This window comes from Natator depressus, chromosome 6 (assembly GCF_965152275.1).
Source record: "Natator depressus isolate rNatDep1 chromosome 6, rNatDep2.hap1, whole genome shotgun sequence".
Classification (NCBI taxonomy): Eukaryota; Metazoa; Chordata; order Testudines; family Cheloniidae; genus Natator; species Natator depressus.
Window position 1 is genome coordinate 20,444,195 of NC_134239.1, and position 19,961 is coordinate 20,464,155.

The 19,961-nt window shown below is 40.9% G+C and overlaps 1 protein-coding gene and 1 non-coding gene across 11 annotated transcripts in view; one reads left to right on the plus strand and one right to left on the minus strand.

Moving 5' to 3' along the window:
* PPP6R3 (protein phosphatase 6 regulatory subunit 3) overlaps positions 1-18,922 on the minus strand; it is a 135,111-nt gene extending 116,189 nt beyond the window's left edge. For 8 of the 10 annotated variants that reach the window (XM_074954723.1, XM_074954725.1, XM_074954724.1 and 5 more), the window contains exon 1: positions 18,784-18,922. The gene's annotated coding sequence lies outside the window, so the exon portion shown is untranslated. Of the gene's footprint in view, positions 1-17,201; positions 17,294-18,783 lie in introns of all 10 variants that reach the window. The other 2 variants (XM_074954722.1, XM_074954718.1) reach the window with 1 other exon arrangement.
* Positions 18,923-19,454: 532 nt separating this feature from the next.
* Positions 19,455-19,527, plus strand: TRNAA-AGC (transfer RNA alanine (anticodon AGC)). Its single transcript has one exon. It is a non-coding gene; the product is annotated as a tRNA-Ala (tRNA).
* Positions 19,528-19,961: the final 434 nt, after the last annotated feature.

A 19,961-nucleotide genomic window follows, 5' to 3' on the forward strand; every position in this document is an offset into this window, starting at 1 on the left:
CTGTGGAACTGGCAGCAAAAATGAAACAGGCAGCAGCTGCCTGGAGCCTGGTAAGTTTTTGGCTCCATTTTAATGTTTATTAATACAGGAATGTGAGGGATCTCCTTTCTATGAACCATTGCAAAAGATATTACAAGCCCCAGATAGCAGTGTTTCTCCACTAATGGTGGATTACATGCCAGCACTGTGGCATCCCTCCGCCACTGTCCCTTCTCGCCCTGCGGAATTCAAAATGGCAACTGGGACATGTAAACACACACTCCTCAAAAAGTGAATTCACACAAGGCAGGCACATTTTTACTAGGACATTATTTTAACAGCAACCTTACATTGCTATCCCAATAAGCATGCCAGTTTGTAATCACTCAACTGTGCAAATGAGCCATCTGAAAACAGTGAACCCTGGGTGGAGGTGTAGAAATGGGTTCTCTTTACAAATCTAGTCCATAGGTCATTAAATTTCTCCCAAATACAACTGGAGGTTTGAATTTTGTCCAGCTACATGCTGAGAAGGGGGGGGCTAAGCAGGATGACAGCACAGCAGACAGTGTTTGCATGCAACAGGCTAAGCCATATGGACTCAAACAGCATCCAGTTGATTGCCTCAAATTCTAACCCAATCCTGTGGGCTAATAGCTTCAAGCTTTTCCTGTAACAGGAACTCCAGAGAGGTAGCCACAATGCTGGGAAAAAGCATATTTTCCAGGGCCACCTCAGTAACTAGCCACCCTACTCCACACACAGATGTGCTGTTCACTCTATACATTTGAATACTTTGTGGCATGCACTGCTGTTTTCCCACCAGCAGCTTGGAATAACTTCTTTGCCAACCACAAGAACTTATGTCCTCCAAAACGAGGAATGCCTGAAATGCTAGAGAAGCCTTTTGTAGCATGTAGGGAAAAAAAGCAGCTGTGATTTTTAACTTGCCATTTTTTGCTGCAACTAACCTGACTGTGTTCAGGGAGCGTCTGTGGTCTGAAACATCCCTCTCACAATATTCTGAAATCCGGTTTTAGAAAGTAACATTTAGTGCCCTTGAAATTCCACAAGTATTTTTTCTGTGCTCCTGCACTGAGCTATTTGAGACAATGACCCTCTGTCTTGTCCTGTTCCAGCCCCTTGACCTCTACAAGTTACAGTAACTCCACAGCACGCCCACAGTGAGGCGGAAGCCTGGGTCAACATACCTTCACAGACCATTCCTAGAGGAGCATTTGTGATGAACTTACGGTTGAAGTACTGGAAAGGGCTAACAAGCAGCTCCAATACCAAAGACAGAGGGACTTATGGCTAGAGGACAGGCATGGCGAAAGGCAAGCAGAAAGGTTGCACAGCTTGAGGATAGGATTTCAGCATGAGAGCAGACCTTTGCTTCACAGTTCCTAGAACAGTTACAGCAGTTACAGGAGGATGACAAATCTCAGCAGAAAGCTGTCCGAGCGGCTGCTATCATTAATGGCTGCAAGAGTACTGGTTCCTGCTGTACCTGCACCATGGCCTAAGTCCCTACCGCAGTACCCTCTGCTGCAGCCCAGGAACAGCTTGGACAACTCCATAGATGAATGACCCCTGCAATCAGGCCCCATCAGCAGCTGGGCAAGGCAATTGTGCCCCTTGCAGTCCTCCATACCGACCCCCCTCCCCTGTGGGCATCTCTACCCCCCAACCCCTGGTGCCAAGTGCACAGCAAAGGAAAAGAAGAAAGGGAGAATGGCCAGGGACATGCAACAGTAGGTGGCTTCTGTCTTGTTCAAACAGTGAAACCATGTGTTTATTCGTGCACTTTGTTCTTTTTTAAAAAAAAGTTGTTTGTTACTGATGTGTTGGTGTGGTAATGGCAGCTGGCCTGCCTGGCAACCAGTTAAAGTGTTCGTTGGTTATAAACCTTTTTAAAATAAAAAGCTTTACCACTACATCACATCATACAAAGTGTATTTCAAATGAAGGTAAACACACGATCAGGGACAAGTGGAAATTTGTATGCAAACACTTTCTCAATACAGTTAGCTGCATCAATCCATACATTCCTTAAAGCAATCTATACTGTGATTCAACTCCCTCCCCCATTTGATAAGTCAGGTCATCCATAAGTACACTATACGGCAGTCAACCCCTTCCTACCACAAGCACATTCATAAAGGTACTGTTCTTCTATTGGCCTATGCAAGTCCATATTGTGGGAGCACAAAGCATCCCTGACTTGTTGCCCAGGTACATCCAGCTCTAGCTGTGGTAGGTGCACCTTCCAGCTTAGTGTACTGGTTCAACAGTCTATCACTGTCACAGGTCCATTCAGAGGGAAATGGCGCATCTTTGGCTTCACAAAGATTGTGAAGAGCGCAGGAAGCCACAGTAATGTCTACAGACTTGTTTGGATTCCAGTGTTGTCAGTGCTGTACGCTTCTCCAGTAGGATTTCTACCACCATTTTATACCTGCTGAGAGGGTAAATAAACCTTTTACCAAAGTTCTGTGATATCAGAGGTACAGTTTCACAAGCCTGTACGTGGGGTCTCCAGAACAATGATGGGGGACAGTACTGTTAGGGTATTAGAAAGCATTTCCCTAGGTGGAAACAGTCTGATCACATCTCTGAGGTCAAGCACACACCCCTTTTTGGGATACAAATCTATATATGCAATTAACGGATATTTAAGACAGCACAGCATGCCCCAGGAGGTCTGATAATCTGCTGACTACCTGATATAAAGAGACTTCTTACAGCAGTCTGAATCAATATGAACATTACAACCCACACAAAGCTATACTTGAGACCCAATCCAAAATAAGCATGTTATTAAATAACGCCTACCATCTCCAGAAGAGAAAACAGGTTCCATGAATATACAAAAAAAGAGAGTCTAAAGTATTATTCCACAAGTGAAATTAGTGGTCTCTTGAAAAGGCCTGTTTGTAGTTTCATTTAAAAGGATCCTCATTCCCTTCTGTTCCTCTATCAAATAGTGTTTGCGTGCTACAGTTTAAGATTATAGCACGACAGATGGTAAGATGTACTGAACATCCTGCTACAGATGGCGAATTTTGCTCACAAATCCTGAAGTATTTTAGTTTGGATGTTACAGTAAAATGGATCTGTCATTGCTTAAACATTCTATATCTTTATATTGAAGTTACACCTTGGTTCACAAAAAATTCCACTTGCTTATAAATAGTATGCACTTACATCCCTATGTACACAAAAATAGTTTCCAGAGGAAAACCATTCTGAAGGAATCATTGGGGCAACAATTTTCATATAGGCTCAGTGAATATAAGCCATTCACAAGACAGAACCTAGGAGTTTCTCTTCTTAAATTAGGGCCACCATGTCCTCCAAAAAGCCTCAGGAAGATTCACCTTGACTAGTCCCAGTGACCTACTCCTCCTCACAGGCCTCATCAAGAAAGGGTTATAAAGCCCTATCTTATACCCCTCCCCACTAAGTTTTCCTTTCTACAGTCTTTCCTCCTGTTTCCACCTTATTTGTTGCCAGCTTTCTCCAGTCATTGGAAACAGGACTGAACGGCCTGCAGAAACAGGAGGTGTTACTCCTAGGTCACGTGTTCATTACCGAAGCAACAAGAGATTACTACCATCCCAAAAGCCAGAGGAATTGTCACTTGGAAGTATGAGTGTGATACCAAGCCATCTGACTAGTCCAGGATTTGGAAGAGGGTTGCAGCTTTAAAGGAAAACCTGTGCTGTATCTTGAGAAGCCTGTTTAGAACTCTGATTTGTTTTATCAGTTTCAAGTGATGGGCCTTGTGAGTCAACTGTCTTAAGAAGCAAATGCTTTCTAGGCAGATAGTAGCAGAAGTCAAAACTGGTAGCCTTCACAGAATTGATTCCCCTGAGAAGTTTAGAGAAATAGTAAGTATTCTTCCACCACACCATTTACATTCCTTTTAAAAAATGTATGGCTCATAGGTATCTAGTAAGGTTGCCAAACCACTAACTGTAGTTAGAGCCATTAGAGATTGGGTTAGCCATATACTATGGGCAAGTCTACACTATCATGCCACTTCAGCACAGCTGCACCGCTGTAGTGCATCTGGTGAAGACACACTATGCTAACAGGACAGCACTCTCCCATCGGCATAATTACTACACTTAAATGAGAGGCAGAAGCTATGTTGGAGGGAGAGTGTCTCATGTCGAAATAGTGCCATATGGACACTGCTTTAAGTCACGTTGCTCAGAGGAGTGGATTTTTACACCCTTGAGTGACGTAAGTTACATTGACTTAAATGGTAGCTTAGACAAGCCCTATTTATGAAATTTACCAGACATCTAGAAACCCGTAAATAGAACCAAAACAGAGATTGGCCCCAGCAAGAGCCAACAGCCAGAGTCTACTGAATGGGCCCAGAGCTCCACTGTCACAAGCTGCCAACAATGGGGCAGGTTACTAGGATTTCTACCAAAAGTTTGTCCTTAGAATTTGTTCAGGAGTTCACTCTTTTGTATCAGACTTAGGCTTAAAGGTTTGAAACTCTTCCTACAGCTGCAGGAAGAGGAAACTTTGTATCTCTTTTCTTCTCTCTTCTACTATTCCCCCAGCACTTTTGCTCTTTTATCCACCAGGGCTAGCATATACTCAAGTCTTTGCCAGTATAGCTATGCCAGCAAAGCCCCCTAATGCAGCTGCAGCGAAAGGAATTTTTGCTGGCATAGTTAGCCACCTCCACAAACCTCATAAGCTCTACTCTCAAAAGGATTCTTGCCAGTCTAAGCTGCGTCTACACAGGGGATTTCATTGGCATTGTTATATCAGTTAGTGGTGTGATCTTCCACAATCCTGATCAAGATAGCTATGCTGGCAAATCTCTGTAGAGTACAACTTGCCTCTGTAGAATGCTCACTTTTGCTGCTGTTCAGCTTTCCCAGACCAGCAGCACAAAAGTGATCATAGTCTCGATTTTTGCTTTTTGTCAACTGCTCTAAATAGCAGCAATAAAATTGATCAGTCTTGTTAGCTTTTTTTAAGCAGTGGTGTGAAACCGTGAGCTGTCAAAAACACAGGAGCTGTCTGAAGTGACCCAAGTCTAAGACCACATTGCTTATATTTGAACATGATCTTTATAACCCTGAAAACTATGGAGTTGTTTGCTTTTAAGCTCAAGTTATGCAGACATTGATAGTACAGATCCCATAACTAGCTGTGGCAAATTTCTCCCTGAAAAGACTTCATAGACTCCAAGGCCAGAAGGGACTGTTGTGATCACCTACTGTGACTTTTTGTACAAAGCAGGATGCAGAACTTCCCTGGAATAATTTCCTGTTGGAATTAGAGGACATTTAAAAAAAAAAAAAAAAAAAAAGAGGCCAGTCATTGAGAATCCACTTCAGCTCTTGGTAAATTGCTCCAGTGGTTAATTACTCTCACTGTTAAAAGTTTACACCCTATTTCCAGTGTGAATTTGTCTAACTTCAACTTCCAGCCACTGCATTGTGTTATACTCTTCTCTGCTAGACTGAAGAGCCAATCATCATATATAAGTTTGTAGGTAAGATCCCATGGGAAGCTAATGTAAGGGGAAAAACAGTTCAAGAGTTGGCAGTTTTTCAGAGAGACAGTATTAAGGGCACAAGAGAAAAACTATCCCACTTCATAGGGAAGATAGGAAGTATGGCAAGAGGCCATCCTGACTTAACCAGAAGATCTTAAATGATTTGAAACTCAAAAAAAAGTCCTACAAAAAGCAGAAATATAAACAAACTAGTCAAAATGAGAAAGGCCAAGGCACAAAACAATACAAAACTAGCTAGAGAGAAAGGGTAACAAAAAAAACAAACATTCCATAGACACATTAGAAGCAAGAGGAAGACCAAGGCCAGGGTGATCCTGTTACTCAACCGGGGGGGGGGGGGGGGATGAAGAGAGAACAGAAAATGTGAAAAATGGTTGAAGAAGTGCTAAATGACTGTTTCAGTTTTCACCAAAAAGGTTAGTAGCCAACTGAACGTCTAACACAGTGAACGCCGGTGAAAATGAATTAGGATCAGAGGCTAAAATAGGGAAAGAATGAGTTAAAAATTACTTAGACAAGTTAGATGGCTTCAAGTCACCAGGGCCTGATTAAATGCATTCTAGAATATTCAAGGAGTCAACTGAGGAGATATCTGAGCCATTAGCGACTATCTTTGAAAAGTCATGGAAGACCAGAGACATTCCAAAGGACTGGAACAGGGAAAAATATAGTGCCAATCTATAAAAAGGGAAATAAGGACAAGCTGGGGAATTACAAATGAGTCAGCTTAACTTCAGTATCTGGAAAAATAATGGAGTAAATAATTAGGCAATCAAATTGAAAACACCTAGAATATAATTAGGTGATAAGTAAGAGTCAGCATGGATGTGTCAAACCAATCTAAAAGCTTTCTTTGACAGGACAACAAGCTTTGTGGATAGGGAGGAAGTGGTAGATGTGGTATATCTTGACTTTAGTAAGGCTTTTGATACTGTCTCAACTTCATAAACAAAACTAGGGAAATACAACCTAGATAGGCACCCGCCTTATAGGAGCTCCAACTGGTTGGAAAACTGTTCCCAGAGACGAGTTATCAGTGGTTCACAAGACACAAGCAGCAAGACAAGCGGCAATTCTTCTGTTCTAGTCCATGCTGATACAGCCTCAGCTAGACTATGGTGTCCAGTTCTAGTCACATTTCAGGAAAGATGTGGACAAACTGGAGAAAGTCCAGAGCAGTGCAACAAAAATGATTAAAGGTCTAGAAAACATGACCTATGAGGGAAGACTGAAAAAACTGGGTTTGTTTAGTCTGGAGAAGAAAAGACCAAGAGGGGACATTCCACAATCTCCCCGAAATAAATTGCCTAGGGAGGTTGTGGAATCTCCATCATTGGAGATCTTTAAGAGCAGGTTAGACAAATACCTCTCAGGGATGGTCTAGATAATAGTTAGGCCCGCCATGAGTGCGGAGGACTGGACTAGATGACCTCTCGAGTTCCTCTGATTGTTCCCCATGCGAGTACTTACAGACTGTGATTTAGTCACCCCTAAACTTTGTCTCTGTTAAGCTAAATAAATTGAGTTCCTTCCATCTATCACTATAGACAAGTTCTCTAATCCTTTAATCATTTTCATGACACTTCTCTAAACCCCTACAATTAATCAACATCCTTTTGGAACTGTGAACATTAGAACTGGATGAAGTATTCCAGCAGCAGTCGCCCAGTGCCAAATACAAAGGTAAAATAACCTCTACTCCTATTTGAGATCCCCATTTATGGATTTGGATCACATTAGTCTTTCTGGTCACACTGTAGTACTGGGAGCTCATGTTCAGTTGATTATCTATCATGACCCCCCAAACTGTGGGGCAGGGAAGAGAAGGAAGTATTTTTACCTTTGAGTATTCCTGGTAGTGGTAAACAAAGGCATTTTCTATCCCAAAGTATGACTGCATTTCACTAATCATTGGCATAATCCACAGCAGACAATATAAAGAAAAACTTTAGATGGGGAAGACTACAATTTGCTTTGTAGATTAGTAAAATGTTAACTCTCTCCCAGCCAATAATAGGAAGTGAGGGGAATCACCTTCTCTTCAAAACAAGGAACTGAAACTTGTCACTACAAAAGGAGATTATTACAGTCTGGAGTATAATGGAGAAGAAAAAAAAGCATTTATGTCCTCTAAGAGAGTATTAGGCAGCTCAGAACCAAGCTGTCTGAAGTGGCAGCACAACTGCACCTGCCACAGCCTTTGAGAAATATAAACATTTGATAACTTTTATGGACAGAGTAAAACTGCAAATTCTATCCCTGATTGTATGGCACTGATGTTACAAGACAAGAAGATGTAGGTATATAAATTAGGACTCTAGAATGGTGTCCTGTTCCTGCAAGGACAATCAGAGCACTATACTTGCAACAATGTAGCTTTTACAGTCTGGGATAAACTGCCTTCCTCACTTAAAGGATTCTCAGAATAGCATTTGTAAGGAGACAGGAAGGGCTCCAGATGGCAGGGGAAGCTGTAAAGTTTTAATTAGTTGACATTTGAGAGACCCTGAACAAAACCTAAGTACTAAATATTACTATTATTGCCATGATCCTACTAAAATGGTAGAGCCAAACCGGTTAATGCAGCTCTCCCAGAAAGGCAGTAGCTTTATAGTACTCCTCAATCCTCAGCTACATTTTGGTTTTGCTTCTTCCGTTCTTCCTCTGTTTCCCACCTTGAAATACAACAGTTACAATGGAAACAATTAAGTAAATGGTATAGGCTGAGCCAAGCAAAAGTACAGCTTAAGAGTAGTTTTATACCATGGTTCAGGAAATATATGCATTTGCATCTGTTCTCATGCCAAGTTTCTTGACCACCTTCTTTTACTCAGAAGCAGACAAATCTTGACCACCAGCAGTTAGCTTACTAGACAGTTCTTATTTAATGCAGCAGCTCCCTGAGGCACCAACCAAAACCAGGTCCCCATAACACTCCACATATGGTGAAGGACGGTAATGCTACTTCTTGCTATGGCTGACAGCAGGAATGAAGCTGACTGTAGAGTGAGACTACCTAGAATCAGTTAGTAGGATTTCTGCTGCCTACAGGAAGCAGGGATAGACACTGATAATTAAGTCATTTGTTGGAGAAAGATTACAGGAAGTAAAGGGAGCTCTGCTCCCAGCAGCCAGGAAGGAACTTCAAGAGAGGATGGTACAGAAAAGCAGCTGCAGAAGGAAAGAATAGATTTGCCACTTTGCAAAAAGTGACAGGACTCCAACTTCAGACATGCACTAACTAAAGTAACCTGAAAGACAGGCGCTCCTCTGTAAAGTACAAGCATAGCACCACAGTGAGAAGCCCAGCACACGTGCATGCATGCCTGCAGACACTTCTAGCAGCTGGAGGCGGCATGCGGTCTTCTCACCTAGATGGACGTCCCAGAATTCAGCAGGCATCTAGTCTCTGCTCTTGGGTTAGAAATGTAATCTAATCTGAATCCTTCCCAAGCTATCTAGTGTTTCTTAGGGCACAAACAAGTCTGTGCCATGCCTATCTATCCTAGGTTGCTCTTTGCACATCCTCAATGTTAAGCTCCAAGACTTTTCCCTTTAAGTTTCGGTCAATGAAGGGATTCTTTTGGTCAGCTTCTTTGACATATTTTTACAGCTACCCAATGGGATGCCTGTCATAGAAGTTGGTCTGGCTCTATTTTAACATGTCCCAGATATGTCCATGTTTCCTGATAACCTTGGAGATAAGGAGTTGAACATTGACGAATCTTGGCATTTGTTATATACTCTTTCCATTAAATACTTAATATTTGAATCTTGGCATTTGTTATATACTCTTTCCATTAAATACTTAATATTTCCCTGAGGCATTTGCTTCTGAATGTATGTAGATATCCAATAAGTTTGTCAAGCCATTCATACAAGACATTAAAGATTCCAAGTTAACTGGACAATTAAATTTTAAAGCAGTACAGCAGTGAGAGACCTAATAAAGCCAAGAAGTACACAAGAATATTAAAGAGATCCTTCTTAGACTGTAAGATTTAAAACTGCAATGCAGCCATTTAACTAAGGCCTTGTCACATACAGTTTTGGTACCGGTATAAATGTTTTGGTTAAAAAAAGCACCCCCCTAACTAAAAGAGTTGTATCAGTACAGCCCCCAGTGTGGACCAGGTTATACCACTATAAAGATGCTTTGATACTGGTATAGCTTATTCCTCTTCCCTTATGGGAAAACTATACTGGTATAAGAACTTTTATACTGGGACAACACGCATGAGGAAGTTGTGCTATTTTTACATAATTGTCATATACTAGTATAACATTTGTACTAGTACAACTGATACTAGTAAGTGACTCAAGATTAACTAGGGAACAGTATTTTCAAATGTGTAACATTCATTATTTACTTGGGATTGGAAGGTACTGTATTTCCTCCCCCCCCCCCCCTATGTAGAGTCATAGGGAGCAATGTGACTCATTTTTCTGTAGGTGAGAGAGAGGTATTGCTATAAGACTTAAAAAAAAGTGTGTGCAACACACTTATTTCAGGGTGGATAAAAAAAATTTAAGAACATTTAATTTAAATCAACCTAAATACGAAATTACTACAATGTATATTAAGGCATAAGATTACTATAACCTATTAAAATTAAATTAAAAATTAAAATGATTAGAACAGTACATGTTTACTGCTTAAATAGTAAAGAAAGCCAAGCCATTGAACCAATGGAAGTCATTGACTAAGTACTTGGAACCAGAGTTTGTTGAAGTGCTAATCCAACTTTTCACAGCAGTAACATCTTCTGCAGGTACAGAGAGAATATATTCTTCATTTGTTTATTCAACTAATTCAGTTCAGTGACTAGTTCATTCTAAGTTGAGAAACCAACTAGAAGTTGAAAATGCAGGAACACTTTCATCTTCCAATCTATGAATAAAAAATGGTGACAGAGAACAAGGTCTACTAATTCTAAAATCTTGAAGGACACAGTTACTAGAAATAATCAGTTCAATTCACTAACTACATATAATACTTTTATTAAATAAGTCAGTTAAATATGCTGGATACATAAGAATATGTAAAATTAAGGTAGTTTTCTTTAACTAAAACTTTTAACATGCTGTTTGGGCATTTTCAATTGAATTCCAGTTTCCATCCAAATGCAGCTTGACAAGTTAAAAATGCAGCAAATAAGAAGTGTGTATTTCACCATGTGTTAACGTGAAGATTAAGAATCTGAATAAATGTATGTTGAGCTATATAGATTTGCTTAAATAAATGTGTATAAAGTGTATCCTCCTGGTTAACAAAGTACCAAGTTAACAGTAAAGGCTTTATTTAGATGCAAATCAACAAGTTTTAATGGTTACCAATCAAGGAAAATAACTAAAGTCCTACTGCAAAATGAGATTAAAATAAATTTAAATCTATGTTTCCTGGTTGCTGATTAAATTTTTGATTTAAAAATCTACTCACCTAATATATTTAAAGCAAAAAAACAGGCCCTTCATTTTGAAGATATTTACATTGCAACACAATCAAATTTCATAAGGACTAACAAAACTTTAAGAGCTCCAGGTCAGTTCCAAGGTGTTCAAAAATGGAAGAGCAGATCTAGTACTAATTCATAAGTTGCAAAGTATCCATCTGTATATTTCAACTTCTTAGGAATAATGAACATTTACTCCAAACTCTCTGCAGGAAATTCAATTGAATGCAAAGGAATCTTACTCCTTCATAGCTCTGGAGTTTTGTTACCTCATGGATGTTTTACGTATGGCTGAAAAAGCAGTATGTGAAGGCCAGAGATTGGATACTGTATTAGTACCCTACAAAAAGGGGGAAGGATGGATTTAGAGACTCCTCTGAATATACAGAGTTAGTAACTCAAAAAGAACAAACGTAGGAAAAGTTGAAGGTTCTGAAGCCGAACAGCACACAAATTGCTATATTCTGATATGAGACTAGACAGCCAGGTTCGACAAGACCGCTTCAGGATACTTACCTTTATTAAACAAACTGGGAGAGTGTTACAGAAGTCCAGTCCTTCACCCCAATACTTTTTTCCACAGACAGCCAGCCAACTGGTTCTTACTATCATCACTTTTACTACCCCAAACTCAATAATTGCTTGCTCTTCAAAAAAGATTTCAGAATGTTCTTGATCACAACAAAAGAAACTTACAGTAGTCACAATAAACATCACTGCACTGTGGTCATACAGAGTACCACTGTCCATAAAATCAGAATAATGACAAATGAAAGATCATTAGGTCACGTATTGCATCTTCCTGCTAATAAAGGATTGTTTTAGATAATGTTCAAGAGCTTTGCCAAGTCTAATTTTTAAGTGACTCAAGCAACAGCATTTCCAATACTTTCTTTGGAGACTAATCCCTATTAGCAAATTCTTCCTCCCATTAGGATATATTTTCATTACTCAATTCCATCTCAGTCTGTTATAGTCCCCCTTGGACCTCTTAATAAGTCTTCTCATTCTTTAGTGCTAACACACTTCAAGTTTCCATAGATTATGACCATATACTCCTTCACAGTCATTTTGCGAATCTGCATTTTTAAACTCTAAAGGTCTAGAGAAATTATAATTTAATCAATGAGGATTCTCTCTCTCTCCTTAATAACTGTTTAACAATAGTTTTCTAGTGCTGAACTGCACTGAGATGAAGAATTTCAGTCTCCTTGGTACTGACCGGTCTGCATTTTGATACCTCAAAATGGCAGTGCTATTTTGCCAACAGATTGCACTGCATCTCCTTAGTTCTGTCCAGTTCCATCTCTCGGTCTTTTTCAACCTCATATTCCCAAGTACAGTAAAAGCTTTGTTATCCAATATATTGGGGGAAATGGATGGTGACGGTAAGTCAAAAATTATGGTTAACTTAAAGAGAAGTAGTTTGGTGCAGGAGGGGACTTGGAGCTGTGACGCAGGAAGAGGTGTGGTGCCTGGGCTCTGGGAGGAAGTTTGGGTGCAGTAGGAGACTCTGGGACAGGCAGGGTTTGGGGTGCTAGATCCAGGGGGCGCTCACCTCGGGTGGCTCCCCATAAACGGTGACATATCCCTGCTGCTCCTATGCGGAAGCGCTGCCAGGCATCTCTATGCGCTGTCTCCGCCCACAGCTCCCATTGGCCACAGTTCCCAGCCAACGTTAGTTGCAGAGCCAGCGTTTGGGGCAGGGGCAGCGCATGGAGCCCCATGGCCGTTCCTCTGCCGAGGAGCAGCAAGGACATATCACCACTTTTGGGGAGCCACGCGGAGCCAGGTAGGGAGCCTGCCAGTCCCATGCCAACCAGACTTTTAATGGCCTGGTCAGCAGTGCTGACCGGAGCCACCAGGGTCCCTTTTTGACCAGGCATTCCAGTCAAAAACTGGACATCTGGCAACCCTATTGAAGATCAGAAATACCGGTTTATAGAGCTTTCCGGTTGGTTAAGTGTCAGATAACAGCTTTTACTGTAACTCCCTTCCATTGGAGTAAACCTCTCTCTGGCATCGCTAGTGTGCAACAGCACAATTTAGACAGCATTCACTGCATAAGTTTTTGTATTCAAAAGGAAGAGGCATGGGAAAGATTGAGGAACAGATGGGAAGGCAATTTAAAAAGAGGGACAGGGAGGCTGACTGGTTAGGAAAATTGTGCTTGTATACTTTAAGGTTCTTTTTGATGTAGAGAGGTCTGAAAGGTTCTCTCACATTAAAAATAACAGGAATACCAAGCAAGATTACTGAGTGATTTTAAGAGTCTTCGGTTTTCTCCATCCTTTGCTAAAGGAGGCTCTGTTTGGGATAAAAGTGCGGTTTCCTTTGGTCTATTCCCCTACCAATCTTGCTATTGTGGCAAAACCATCCCTTCTGACAAAGCTTTCCATCATGCCCTTACGGTGGTCTAACTAGATAAGTGGTCTGACTAGATAAGTCTGGCCTCCACTGAAAGTTCATTCCACAGCCTAACATTCAAGAACAATTTATCTCCGGCTTTCATACACTTTATCCTAGGTTTTGCAAACCACATTGTTTCAGAGGAGCACACTAATGGGGGGAGAGGGGGTGGGAGAAGAGAATTGCAGATGAAGGTAGAACTACTGATGGACCTGGATCCTGATCTACTGATGGCCTTAAAGATCAGAAGCAGGCTAGTAGCAAGTGAAGGAAACAGGTCACAGGGGATGCATTAAGGAAGCCCATCCAATTAAAGTGATGGGCTCCTGCATACTGCTGCTTCTACTGCCTCCACCTTCCCTTCCAGATACAGAGTGGATTCAATCTGGGAAGAATGGTAAAGTTTCCTGGAAAGATGGAGTTAGAAGATGACATTTTTCAGTACTGATGCTACCCAGTACTCTAGGTTAACTGCAGAGTTAAACAGGGCCCAAACACTTCTCACCACTTTGAGGAAAGAGGATAGATTCAATTCGGGAAAGAGTGACCCAGGTAGTTCTTCAAAGCATTTTCCACTTATGATTAACATTTCAATGTTTTATAGGTTGAGTTTGAGCCAGTTACTCATTGTATATTGTGAGCGCTCAACTGAAGAGGCAAAGATGTTGAACCTTTAACAAAGAAGTCATCTTGCCAAAGCACTCATTGGTCATTGAAGTCAGAAGTGTTAAACCAAAAGCATTTTAAATGGTTAGACTACAGGGACAATCCCTTCTTTCAGTTGCTCAGGTTTCAGTGTTTTGAGGAGTTGTTTGAGTGAAATTAGGAAAAAAAAAAAGATTAACATGTCTAGTTACACTTCAGAAAACGATCTGCCAAGTGTTCAATTTGTCTTGCACTGAATTTATGAAGGATAGCCTAAATTACAGTATAACATGTGCTAGCCTCAATTTATGTGTAAACCTAACTTTTGCACATAAACTACAATACACTATGCAGGATCAGTTCTAACAAGTCTTCCTAAATACATTAGCATTTGAGACTAAAAAGCTCTTTCACTAAATTCCTGATCTCACATGTTTTAGCTTAACTGGGTGTTTTCCTGTAGTTTAAGGATCTCTGTAACCTAAACTCTACAATGTCATTTTTAGCTGAAATAAAATTTTACTGTAGTGTTACAGACAAAAATGACCTTAACCACCCTGATAGCACAAGAGTCATTATTTCACAGGGTGGATAAAAATCAATGATCTTTTTTTAAAATCTGTTTTGATTTAAAATCAGATATTTTTGATAAAATGCCTTTTGAGGAAAAAACCCTATCTAAAGATATCTTTGAGCTATAATGTATCCTAATTAAAGCTATCTCATCATGGAATAGGGATTATACATTATAATTCTATAGCATGAGACAATATATTCATGTAATGTTTAAGAAAAGTTTTGTAAATGAGTTCCAATAATTCATGGATTAGGGAACCAATCTTATGGAGTTCCAGGGGCTTCCGTATAGATTATTTAGGTTAATCTTTCTATCTACCCAATCAGACTCATTGCTCAGTGTAAAAGATACCATCAGAGATGCTTAGTTTTGCAGATCTCAAACTGTGGATTTGTATTTCCAGAGGTAACAACATGCTTGTTAACAGCAAAAAAGTTTATAAATAAATAAATAAATGGAAAGAGAGAGGTGAGAAACAGATCTCAATCAACCCTATTGTCCCTCTGCAAATGTGTGTACACAGAGTCAATCCCTTACCTCTCTCTAAAAGTGCAAAGTTTCAAGAAGTTCAATGAACAGAAGATAGTTGGGGGCAGCACAGATTGGACAAGGAGAAGAAGTCTGGAGATAAATGTGAGAAGGGAGGGACAGGCAGTAGAAACAAAAGTGAAACTGTTTGAGCAGCATATTCCAGAAGTCTTGAGGTCTTTCTGAGGGTAGCCTTCATTGATTTGAGATCTACCAGACCATTTTCTCACTACAAGGGACAACCTATAATGGCAGCTGGTCATAAGACAGACCCAGTTTGGGAATAAGAACTATTCAAGAAATGTGTTTGCTGATTATGTTTTAAAGAAAGTCACACCAGTGAACTAGTGGAAGTCACTTAAGCACTTGGATTCAGAGACTGTTGAAGTAAAATCTCACTTTTAAACAGCAGTAGCTTCTTCTGCAGGTGTAGAAAGAATATTTTCTTCCTTTGCACTAATTCATTCCAAATTGAGAAATCATTTGGGATCTGAAAAAGCAGAAAAGCTTGTTTTTCTTTTCCAGATTATGAATAGGAAAATGAAGGTGAAGACGACTGAGTTAGCTGCAGAAGCCAATATTTTCTCATGTTGACCTGGCTGACATAGAAGATTTAATTCTGGGTGGTTTTTTTTTTTTTTTTAAATTTCATTTAACTATGTCAGTTAAAAACAATTTTAACAAAAACAAACTTGATTTAAAAAAACTTGAATGGTTAACTAAATTCAAAAATTCATATGCTTGTTTTGTTAAAATATTATATGTTTGCTGTTGAAGAAAAAAATCCAGAATACATAACGTTGTTGTTTTAGTTAAATAAAAAACAATTTGAATGTCTGTCTGGTGATGTTCTCTTCCTAATACAGCATGGCAAGAAAATCCTCCAAATATTAATGACTAACCTGTTGCATTGGAGATAGCACACTTTCCAAGGTCTTCATAAATATCTGATTCATTTACCTTTGGTAAATGAAATAACCAAACCATCATTCATTCATTTTCTGATATAGCTGTAAAACTAATCTGAAAAGTTTACAAAATAAATCACATTTAAAATGTATAGTGTGTAGCTTCTACAAATGAAACCTACATCTACCTCCGAGTTGTGAAGAATATGTATTAAGGTTATAAACAACCAACAAGAATGCACTTTTATGTAGAAATCTATGATTAAATCGACTCTTCCTGACTAGTGATTTAAATCAAATCCACCCTGTTATTTCATACACAAATTATTGGGTTTGGGGTTTTTTTTGCAGAAAACCAACATACAAGTTAAGGAGCCTTACAGATTCAGGAAAGAAATCACTGGTATAAAGAGATTCCTTATTTTTTCCTTGAATTTCTAAAGACACTTTTGTGATTTACACCCCAATCCTACAATGCGTAACATGCAGATGGCCTACTGTGCCTGAGAAGAGCCCCAGTAAAGTTATTCTGGGCACTATGTATTGAAGGATCTAGTACTTACAAGTAAAGAATTAGACATCAATGAACAATTTTAAGATTCCCTTAAGTTTTAAAACTGCAGCTCTAATCCAAATCTTATTCGGTAGAAAATAAATTATGTACAGCCAATGATCATGTATACACAGACATTATAAAGTATGTTTTATGAAAAACCAATTGATACCTTTAGGAAAGAAAGCTAGAGAGCTTTCCCGAGCTTTAACATTCCAGTAGAAACAGGCACTCATGCAGTGTTTGCAATTCAAACACAACAGAGAATTTGAAAGTGAAACTAATTTTTCATTGATAAAAATACAAGTAAATAAAGAGCATAAATAGTAAAGAATAATCAGAATTCCTTCCATTCAAGATTCAACACATTAGTAACATGGTTAAAGGTTTTAACCTCTGATTTTTAAGCTAACAGCATCCAGAAACTTTTCTGTAACTAGTAAATTACAAGAGTAGAGGCATGTTTCCTCTACTCAGTTAACATCTACTCAGAAGAGAGCTAAGTGTTCTATAACAGCTTTCACTGGTTACACATCCCAAACAGTTCCAACATAATACCAAAGAATCAAGTATTTTGAAAATGTTTAGCTCTTACATTTTATACCCATCTATACTGATCTCCAGGCACATCATGGGACAGTCTTAGAGCTTCAATTCACTTTTCTACTTAGAAAGCACTCTGAGGCACTAAAGAAAAGATCAGAATTAAAAGGGAAACTGTCATGTTCAGTACAGCCTAAAATTCACTTTTTGTAAAAGAACAAAAAACCCAAGGTTTTTGAGGTTTGTTTGTTTTTTTTAAGTTAGAACTAGCCAAAATGTTGCCATGGTTTTAAGAATGAGCACATGAACCACAAAGGCACTAATTTAGAACACAAAGAGCAAAACTGAGTGTGAACAAGAGCAATAACTAGTCTGTTTTCATTGTCCAAACTGAGAAGCATAACAGCAAAGAGGAAACCAAGTTTCAATTTAAGGAGTATAAGTTTCCTGGTAGTGGTGCTGCTTTTGCTGGATGCTTTTGGAAAGAACACTTTAACTTAACAGCATCCCTTTGATAATTCATCTAGTTTCCCAACAATTACTAAGAACCAAGACAATACAAAATCAGTGTTTCTTATTCAAGAGGTTTAAAAGAATGTTTACGGGCCCACTGAGAAACAGTTATTACTCAGGGATTCTGCTAGTTGAATAATAAAATCTTGCCACTTGTACTAACGAAAACAGATATTAAAATCCTATGTGACACCCCAAACAACATAAGATAATTATAATTTACATTAAGTGGAACAGAGTAACACCTCCTCATACCCAACTTCAACATCTATCTTGTACATCTAGCCATCCCTGACCCAGAGATGAAATCCACACCTGACCTGTGCAACTCAGCGGGGAAACACATGCGTCTGCAGGCTTGGGACAGACCGACCCAGGGAGATGGCTACGCTGTGTAGACAGACCATCCCACACCTTCCTCGAGACAAAGCTCAAAGGTTGTTCAGGTGTTCGCAGAAAGACCCCAATTCAAACTAACACGCCCAGTTCTAACTAGTAATGTGAGAGAAGAGCTGTAGTGAGAAGACAAGCTGAGAGAACACAGCTGGATCCCTTTAACAGAGGCAACAGGCGGTAAAAGTAACACCGAGTCCCTAGTGATTCAGTACCTCCTGCTGAGTATCGCTGGAAAGCAGGTGGGGAGGGGGGTCGCACATGCCGCCATATGGGGACACAGTCAGTGCCCCTCCAGCGGGACGTATGAGGGACCCAGAGGGAAAGGAACCCTGGGAAGCCCCCACCCCACACTCGCTGACGGGGAGAGGGGAACAAGGGATGACCTGGGACTTGGAGATGGGGGGTCGACACAGCCCTACTCCCCAGGAAGCAAAACAACTCAGCCAGGCCGCTGCTAGGGGCTGGGAGCAAGCAAACAAGGCCGCCCCCGCCCCCCCGCCAGCTCAGGCGCAAACCGGGGAGAGGGGCGGGGAGCGGCCCCCAATCGCAGGAGGAGGCCTCGAAGACCAGCCTGCAGACTCCGGGGAACAGGAAGACGCGCCCCCCGCGCAGGGCGGGGTAGAGGAGAGCGCTCACCGGGCCCGCGCATTGGGGCAGAGCGTCAGGAAGGGGGAATAACCCCCAGCGGTAGTTGACTCAAGCCGTGGCCCCTCGCACCTCCCTACCTCGGCGAGCGCGTCTCCCCGTCACGGGTCCCGGTCTGCCTCGGCTCAGACGGGAAAACGAGCGCTCGCCACCATCACCGACACTTCAAGATGGCGGACATATCAGATCCTATGAGCTCTCCTTTGCTCCCCCTCCTCGCCTGCCAATCACCCTTCCCTGACACGCCCCAGTCCCCGCCGAGCCCACTTCCATTGGACAATAGCATAGCCGCCAATAACACGTGAACTACAGCACCAGTGGACTAAACGGGGATTGAGGGCGGGCCGAAAGGGATCCCAAAAGCCAATCGGGGCGTCCGGGTGGGTCCCTCTAGTTTCCCACCTTCACGCCTCAGCAACAGCTCAACGTCACAGTGACAGGCGTGTTAGTTCCCCAATCAGAGCCGCGAGTACAGTTTAAAAATAAACCGGGTTAGACCAATCAGTTGGTAAAAGACTGGGACTGGTGTGCGACCAATGGGGGTACATAGAAGGCGGGATGGAAGCCGAGGGCCGCAAACACAAAACTAGCCTCGCCCATCGCGCCTCCCCATTGGCCAACGGAAGAAACTGTGCCCTCGGCAGGGAAGGGAGGTAGCGAAACTGCCTGACAACAGCTTGCCGCTCGAGAGTAGGTCTCGCGATGAGGAAGGTGCTTATGTGTGAGTGACTGAAGAAAACCTTCGCAACATGGGGAATTAGCTCAAATGGTAGAGCGCTCGCTTAGCATGCGAGAGGTAGCGGGATCGATGCCCGCATTCTCCAGAAGGTGGTATGTTTTTCACGATGGGGCTTTCAAAAAGTTCCTTTCTGGCTTATGAATACACGAAAACACGTGATTTCAATTATTTGTTTAAAAGTGCATGAGCCATGGATTGCAGATGTTGAATTTGATTATTTCCCCATATATTTTGGTAAACGGACTATGCCTTGACAAACCCCAGCAAAGGGAACTGAAACCCTACAAATACACACGTTCCCTATTGAATCCTGCAAAATAACAATAACAATTTGCACATGCACATTTTGCCCTCAGAAAAAGCTCACAGGTGACTAGTGAAAATAATTTTCCCATGTCGGTTACGTCCTATTGAAAAAAAAAAAAGCCCCTGGGTTCAATGGGTTCTGCAAAAATGGGCTTGGGCTAGTTGCATGTTGTAACAGGACTGTTCACTCCAGTTAAAATGAATGGATCCCTC